Source organism: Lepus europaeus, chromosome 15 (genome assembly GCF_033115175.1).
Source record: "Lepus europaeus isolate LE1 chromosome 15, mLepTim1.pri, whole genome shotgun sequence".
NCBI lineage: Eukaryota > Metazoa > Chordata > Mammalia > Lagomorpha > Leporidae > Lepus > Lepus europaeus.
In genome coordinates, this window is record NC_084841.1 from 14,822,540 (window position 1) to 14,831,077 (window position 8,538).

Consider the following 8,538-nt stretch of genomic DNA (forward strand, 5'->3'; position numbering starts at 1 on the left):
TATTTGTATTTCCTCTTTTGAAAAATGCCTGTTCATGTCACTTGCTCATTTCTTAACTGGATTATTTCTTTTGTTGCTGTTGAGTTTCTTGAACTCTATATATTCTGGATATTAATCCTTTATCAGTTGCATAGTTTGCAAATATTACCTGCCATTCCATCAGTTGCCCCTACATTTTGTTGAGTGTTTTCTTTGCAGTGCAGAAGTTTCTTAGCTTTATGTATTCTTATTTGTGTATTTTTGCTTTAATTGCCTGTGTCTCTGGAGTCTTTTCCAAGAAGTCTTTGCCTATGTCAATGTCTAGTATCCTTTTCCCAGTGTTTTCATCTAGTAATTTGATGTTGACAATTTAAATGCTTGATCCATTTTGAGCTGATTTTTGTAGAAAGTGGAAGGTAGGGGTCCCATTTCATACTTTTGCATGCAAGATCCAATTTATCTAGCCCCATTTGTTAAAGAGACTGTACTTTCTCCAGTAATTGATTTTAGCTCCTTTTTCAAAGATTAGTTGGTTGTAAATGCATGGAATGATTTCTGGAGCTTCTATTCTATTCTTTTGGGTTACTTGTCTATTTTTGTGCCAGTGCTAGGCTGTTTTGATTATAACTGTCATGCAGTATGTCTTGAAATCTGGTAATCTGGTATTGTGATACCTCTGCTTTGTTTTTGTTGTTTGAAATTGCTTTAGCTATTCGAGATCTCTTCTGTTTCCACAAAATTTTAGAACAGCTATTTCTAGATCATTGATATTTAAATTGGGATCATATTGAAACTGTAAATTGTTTTCTGAAGTATGGTTAGTGCTTTAATTTGATAAATTACATTGATTTCCTAAAGTTACTCCAAATTTGTATGCCTGTGATGAATTGTACTTGAATACGGTATATTATTCTTTTACATTGCTGAATTCTATTTCTTAAAGGTTTATTGAAAGTGACTGAATTTATAGTCATGAGGCATATTTTATTTCATATTTGCACCATTTTTCTCCAATTTTGATATCATGAGTACACTATCCTCACAGAATTTGTTGGGATAGTATCTACCACTTGCATTTTCTGCAAGATGTAGATTTGGTATTATTCATTTCTTAAATATTTGATAGAATTTACTATATTAGCATCTATTTTTGTGTAAAATATTTAAATTAAAATCAATTTATTTAGTAATTATAGGGCTATTCAGGTTATATTTTTCTTCTCAGAATTAGTAGATTATGTATTTCAAGGATGTTTCTGTTTTATCTATGTTAGGATTGATTGACATAAAATTATTCATGTTTTACTGGCACTTGATTTTTAGAATTTTATGTGGCAATGTTTTTTCTCTAATTTCTGAAAATGATGTGTGCCTTTCTTCTCTCTCTCTCCTCACCTCCAACTCTCTCTCTTCCTCTCTTTTGATAATCGATCTTGCTAGAGTATTATCTATTTTCTTGATCTTCTAAGAAAACTAGCTTTAGGTTTCATTGATTATCTCTAGAGTTCATTTTCTACTTCACTGATTCCTTCTATTATCTTTATTATTTGCTTTGGTTTGCTTAGTTCAGGTTTATATTGTACTCCCTTTCTTAATTGCATAGGGTGAAAGCAAAGGTCGCTGATTTTAGTATCTTTCTTCTGCTCTAATAAAAGCAGTTAATACTACAAATTTCATGCTAACTACTGTTTTAGCAGCATCCTACAATATGTCATTCAGTTACAAATTCATTCTGCCTTCTTTGACTTCTCTTTTGACACTCGAGTATTTAGAAATGTCCTATTTATTTCTAATTGTTTGAAGAATTTTAAGATTTTTTATGCTTTTTAGATCTAATATTTTTTTTAGATTCCAGTGAATTGCATCCTTACAAATACATTTAGATGTGTTTTATGGTTAAAATCATACATTTTTCTGGGAAATATGTATCTTCAAAAACTCAATGTGTGTTTGTTTGTGATGAGTGGAATATCCTGTAAATATCAAGTATGGTAAATTAGTTGATATGTTTCTAAGTCTTACATATTCTTAATGAATTTATCTCTGCACTTAGAATACCTTTTTAGAGATGGCATTAAACTGTTGTTGAATATCTGCTTTGTTGAATGTTTTCCTTGTAGTTTTGTCACTGTTTGCTTCATATATTTTGATGTATTGCTATTTGGAGCATCAACACTTAACATCCTAAATAAGTGGACTCTTTGTAGCTGAAAAATTAACTCCTTCAATATTGATTATATGCTTTGATTTGAAATTGGTGTCCAGTAATGAGATAGAATTTCTTTACTTATGTTAACAGAGTGTCCATTACTATTATAATATGTATATCTTTATTTTGAACATGCATTTCATTTGTCTGCTCTGATATTTGAGTATATATTCACACCATTTAAACGTAAGCAGATGATTTTTAAGGTTGGATTTAATTCTAACATTACTTCTTTGTATTTTATTATACATAATTTTTGGTGCACATTTTTCCTGTTGCATTTTTGCTGATATTCTTTGTTCTATTTTACCTTTAATAGATGTTAGGAATCACTCCCTGTTTGACTATTCCAATAGCTGGATTATGGGTCATGATATGCATGTTTAACATCATAGTTTATTTCAAACAATAACATGATGTTCAGACTCTGATGTGTGAGCTTAGTATAAGGTAGTAACATACGTGATAAATCAGAATCATCTGCACTCTTTAACCATAGTCAAATGTGTCCAAATGGAAAGCTATTTTATTTTTAAATTGAGCAAACATAAACACACACACATACAGACACAAATACACACAAATGTACACACAGATTCTAAGCCATGTACCAAACATTAATTTATCAGTTTAAGAACATTACCATAGAACAATCTCTTTCTTTAAATTTCAAATTTAACCTGATGATTCATTGTGGAAGCAATAGTTATTTTTGAGCCAAAAAGGCATATTTCAATTTACCTTTTAGAAAAATACACAAATACCATCAAAAAGCAAATGAGTGAATAATGATTCACTAATAAAATTAAACTGGATGTGAATCTAATTTGAATTATGGAGTCTACATAAATGTGAAGAATTTCAAACTCTAAGAACAAAGCTGAATGTATATGACTTTATTTCAGGTATGTTTTGAATCATAACAAAATTTGTACACTATAATATCAAAAAATAGCAAACACTTTAATATCTTTAGCTCAATAATGTTAATTAATAATAATAATAATAACAGTTATAGTTTATTCTATACCAGGAGGATTCCAGTATTTTATGGTTTCAGGAAAAAATAATGAGATAGCTACTCTCATCTTAATTTTACAAAAAATGAAACAGGCATAAAAAGGTTAAGTGACTGGTTTTTCAAATGACAAATAATGATGAAAGGCAAATTCTTAGACTTGGCATGTGAGTGAAAGCTGATTGTTCTGTAAGCAAATTTTTTATCCATCGTAAGTAGATAGATATAGGTACAGATAAATGTAAATACAGCCATAAAAGCAAGCTATATGACCATAATAGCAAGCTACAGTTTCTGATAAAACTTGTGGAATTACTGCATATGAACATTGCTTTAAATCAAGTACTCTAATATTAGCCTTCAGAGTAGTGTATGATGATAATAACGCATTGATTTAAATTTGATAAAAATAGGAAGAGTAGGAATATATGTTAGTGAATATCTTATCCCCTACAACTGTGGGGGTTCTGTATAATTCATAGTTAAAACCATGGGTGATTGGGCCTGGTGGTGTGGCACAGCAATCTAGACACTACTTGTGATGTAGGCATTCCCTACTGGAGTGCCCTTCAAGTCCTGTATACTACAGTTCTGAATCAGCTTCCTGCTAATGCACCTGGGAAAGCATTAGATAATGGTCCAAGAACTTAGGCCCCTTCCTCCCCTATGGGAGGCCAGAATGGAGTTCTTGGGTCCTGGCTTTGGCCTGGGCCAGCTCTAACTGTTGTGGATATTTGGGGAGTAAATCATTGAATGGAAAATCTCTCTCTCTCTTTATTATCTCTATGTGTGTATATATGTGTGTATGTGCTTCTGTCACACTGCCTTTCAAAGTAAGAAAGCCATCTTAAAAAATATGTTTGAAATTAGAGAATATGTTGACAGCTCATAAGAAGATAAATTATTTCCCTATTTCTAAATTTTGTACCAAGACAAGGCTTGCAGGAAAGGTGATAGTTAATGGTCTCAATGATAATTAGCAGTATTTTTCCATTTTTGAGCAAACATTATAATTCAGCATATTTTGCAGTTATTTCAGTTTAGATTTACTGACTCATTAACTTATCATATCTTGTAAATATTGATGGAGAATCTTCATGTACACTAACAGGATTAAATGCTGATGAAATTAAGAATAATGATAGGTTAATTTAAAATATGCTGAGGTAGATATTTGACTTTAGAATTAATATGTACATTAGGAAACCAGTGCTCCTCATTGGGCTACCTGCGTTTTTCTGATCTAGCTCCTGATTCTAGATTCCTACTAGTGCAGACGGTGAGAGACAGCCATGTTGGGTCAAGTAATAGGGTTCCCATCACTCACATGGAAGACTGGTCTGGGTCTTGGTTTCTAGCTTCAGCCCATAACTGAGTGCAGCACCACTATATGCATGCATTTGGGGCAATGAATCCAGCAAAAAAGATAGCACTCTCTCTCTTGCTCTCTCTAGCTCTCTCTCTCTTTCTCACTCTCTCTCTCTCTTTCTCTCTCCCCCTTCCCACTCCTTCTCCCTACCTCCTCCCCGGTGCTTTTCAAATAAGTAAATTTTAACAAAATATAAAATATTTCTGGGTAAGATACATTATACACAATATCTGATTTGGTTTATATATGAAGGAACAGATATTCTTAAATATGAAAACCATTTTGCTTTTTGCAGAATTTAAAATTATTCTTGTATGATGGCCATTAAAAGTTAAGTTTAGCAAATACCAGCCTTGTTTTATGAGTCTATTTTGTGTGATTCTCTACATCTTAATGTGTCCCCTTTAGCTATTTATTCCAGCAGGCAACACATGTGAACTGGCTTTTAGGTAAGCTTTTTACTTCAAAAGATTTTAGACCTATAGATCTAAAGAAAAAGTGCAAAGATGATACAAATGTGAATTTTGAACAGAAATCTTTTTTATTGGAACGTGAAACTGGAATGATGTTATAAACCCTGAAGACATAAATATACCACTGAGAACCTACAGTAAATTGGACAAATTGTCTTGCTTGGTGATTTGAAGTGGGGGGGGGGGAATCCTTTAATTTTTCTGCAGAGAATATAAACTGTGTTGTGATGTCAAACACATTCTAAGTTTAGATACCCGATGGGCAAGTTGTTTGCTCTAATTAAAAATGAAATGAGTACAAATCTCTTACACATAAATCTTTGATGGTGGGAAATCTAGTTTAATGTTTCTAAAATCTCCCCAGAAGTCAAGCTGCTTCTCTTTCTGATAACTTTACTTTTCACAGCATTCTAAAATAATTATTGAAGTATATTAAATGCACTAAAATCTTTCCACATGTTGTGTTTAATAATTAGGAACCCTGGGACCATTTATCACAAACATTCTACTATGTTTAAAATAATATTTCCACCATAAGGTTTTATATAGCAACATTTATGTCTAAAAATGCAACTTTAATTACTAAACATTGTTTGGCAATACTCAGTAATTCAACAAATTGTATGTTTTTGTGTTCTTAAATGAAAATTTTTTCTTTCCTTCCCTTTATTACACTATACTGAAATGCCTTATGAAAACTTGAGACTAGGAAGTGGGAGAGTTTATAAACAAAGTATAGTTTAAGGAGAGAATTTATAATATTAACTCATAATATTCACTTTTGAAGTAAAAGGTAAATTTTACACTTTTTGGTTTGCATTTTTAACTTATATTATTACATATAATTAAGTGTTTTAGTCTATCTTCACTGTTCCTAAAAGCCATTATCTGCCAGATCAATTGCTTCTCAATAATGTAATATTTTTCTTCATTCATAAGAAAATTATTTGATTTTGTCTCATGAGTAAACAAGTAAAAGAAAACAATTTAGGTTATTTTGCAAAATTGAAACCCTCAGGAAGAACTCTAAAATTGCTGCAAATATATTTTATAGACATATCCTCTAATATCTTGTTATTTTTATTGTAGATTCACATTCATGTTATATAGGTGAATTTTCTTGCTCAATGTTCATTCCTGAAACTGTATCTCCCCACACAGAAGTATGAAGTCAGACACCTGCCTTACATCTTAAACAAAAATCCACTCAAAATGGATCAAAGACCTAAATTTATGACCAGATACCATCAAATTATGAGAGAATACTGGGGAAAGAAATTTGGCATAGGCAAAGAATTTGGAAATGACCCCAGAGGCACCAGCAATCAAAGCCAATATTGGCAAATGTGATTACATCAAATTGAGAAGCTTCTGCCCTGCAAAAGAAACTCAGAAAAGTAAAGAGGCAATCAACAGAATGCGAGGAAGTATTTGCAAAGTATTTGCAACTGATAAAGGGTTAATAACCAGAAGCTATAAAGAGCTCAAGAAACTCAACAACAAAGCAAACACTACAGTTCAGGAATGTACAAATGACTCGAAGAGGCATTTTTCAAGAGAGGATTCAAATGGCCAACTGACATTAAAAAAAGTGATCAGGATCACTAGCCATCAGAGAAAGGCAAATCAAAATCACAATGGGGTTTCACCTCACACCAGTTGGAATGGCTTTCATATTGCAATCAACAAGTAGCAAATGCTGGTGAGGATGTTGGGGGAAAGGTAACCTAATCCAATGCTGATGGTACAGCTACTGTGGAAGGCAGTATGGAGATAATTCAGAAATCTGAATATAGATTTACCATATGACCCAGCCAACTCACTCCTAGGAATATACCCAAAGAAAATGAAATCAGCATTTGAAAGAGTCATCTGTACATTTATTGCAGTTCAATTCACAATAGCTAAGAGTCGGAATCAACCCAGACGGTCATCAACTGAAGATTACATAATGAAATTATGATATATATACACCATGGAATATTACACAGTGATAAAAAATGAAATCCTGTTGTTTGCAACAAAATGGATGCAACTGGAAACCATTAGACTTAGTGAAATAAGCCAGTCTCAAAATGACAAACACCGTATGTTCTCCCTGATCTGTGGTAATTAAGAGTACCTAAAAGATAATCTATTAAAATGAGATGAGATGATTTTGAACAACCCTTGTCTTGAGGAACAGTTTTTTTTTTTTTCATATTATTTGATGAACTCTTTCCTTAATGTTGGGTAATCTTATGAGTATAAAGTTAATTGAAAATAGATTTTTGCTAAAAAAATAAGAATGGGAAGAAGAGAGGAAGGAGGAAGAATGGTGGGAGTGTTGGTAGGAGGGAGGATAGGGTAGGAAGAATAATTATGTTCCTAAATTTGTATATATGAAGTAAGTGTATGAATTTTGTATACCTTAAATAAAAGGTATACAAAGAAAAACTAATTTCTAGCACAGTATGTATTGTTGAAGACAAGATCTTTTAAAACTAATAAAAAGCAATTATGGGGTATGCACATGTACCATCTTTCTGCCCTAATCTTTTTTTTTTCTTCTGGGATAAAATGTTTTGTTTAAATTTAGACTACAAGGATACAGCACACTCCACAAAAAAAATCTAAATGTTTGTTAGAGCACTGCTCCTGTCCTCAGTTCATTTGCTGCTCCTCAACTGATACAACCATGACTTTCATGATGAAAAATATTGCAAAAAGGAAATTAATGACCATGGTTCAACTCTGAATATGCCCTGCTCCTTTTGTATTTAGGATGCTTGGAGGAAAAATGAGTTCTGTTCCGTCCTCTGTTATGTTGATTTAGCAATAATGTGCTTGCTTCTATAGTACAAATACTAAAATTGGAACCATATAGAGAAGATCAGGATGACCCTTGCACAAGGAAGACATGTCAAATTTAGTAGTAAAATCCCTGCTCCATATGTGACAGGTTAGGTAAGGCTGCAATGCACTGGAGTGCAATGTAAAGAATTCCTGTTGCTAAGCACCAAGACAAACAATTCTGAGCTATAAAGCTCACATTTTGATTTTATTTCTTATGTCTTTCTTGCATGTCTACCTTGACTCATTCAGAACTCAGACAGGGAAAATAGGAAAGGATGTTATTAGCAGCCATCCTTGCAATAGATTTTATGAGACTTATAAGTTTCTATTTCAAAGAACTTAAAATTCAGCCAAAATTCTACAATAAATTAGAGTTGCTAAATACATCTACATGTATAATTAGGGTCAATATTCCCATCTATAGCTTTATATGCTTACCAGTGGCTTGTCAGAGATAATTATCTGGGATGTATATTTAATGCTTTCACTTTCTTTTACAGTTTTTATAGTGTAACTAAATAAGTGATCTCTAAGATCCTTGGGAATATTTTTATATAAACACACCTTGATTTGATAGGTGTGAATTAATTATCACAGATAATACAGTACTATCAGAAAGAGAACGAAGACAATAAAGTTGTAAAAGAGCACTTTT

At 32.2% G+C, this 8,538-nt stretch overlaps 1 non-coding gene across 1 annotated transcript; it reads left to right on the plus strand.

The window, feature by feature from the left end:
- The first annotated feature begins 7,870 nt into the window (after positions 1 to 7,870).
- On the plus strand, positions 7,871 to 7,977 carry LOC133774719 (U6 spliceosomal RNA). Its single transcript, XR_009868121.1, has one exon. It is a non-coding gene; the product is annotated as a U6 spliceosomal RNA (small nuclear RNA).
- The last annotated feature ends 561 nt before the right edge of the window (positions 7,978 to 8,538 follow it).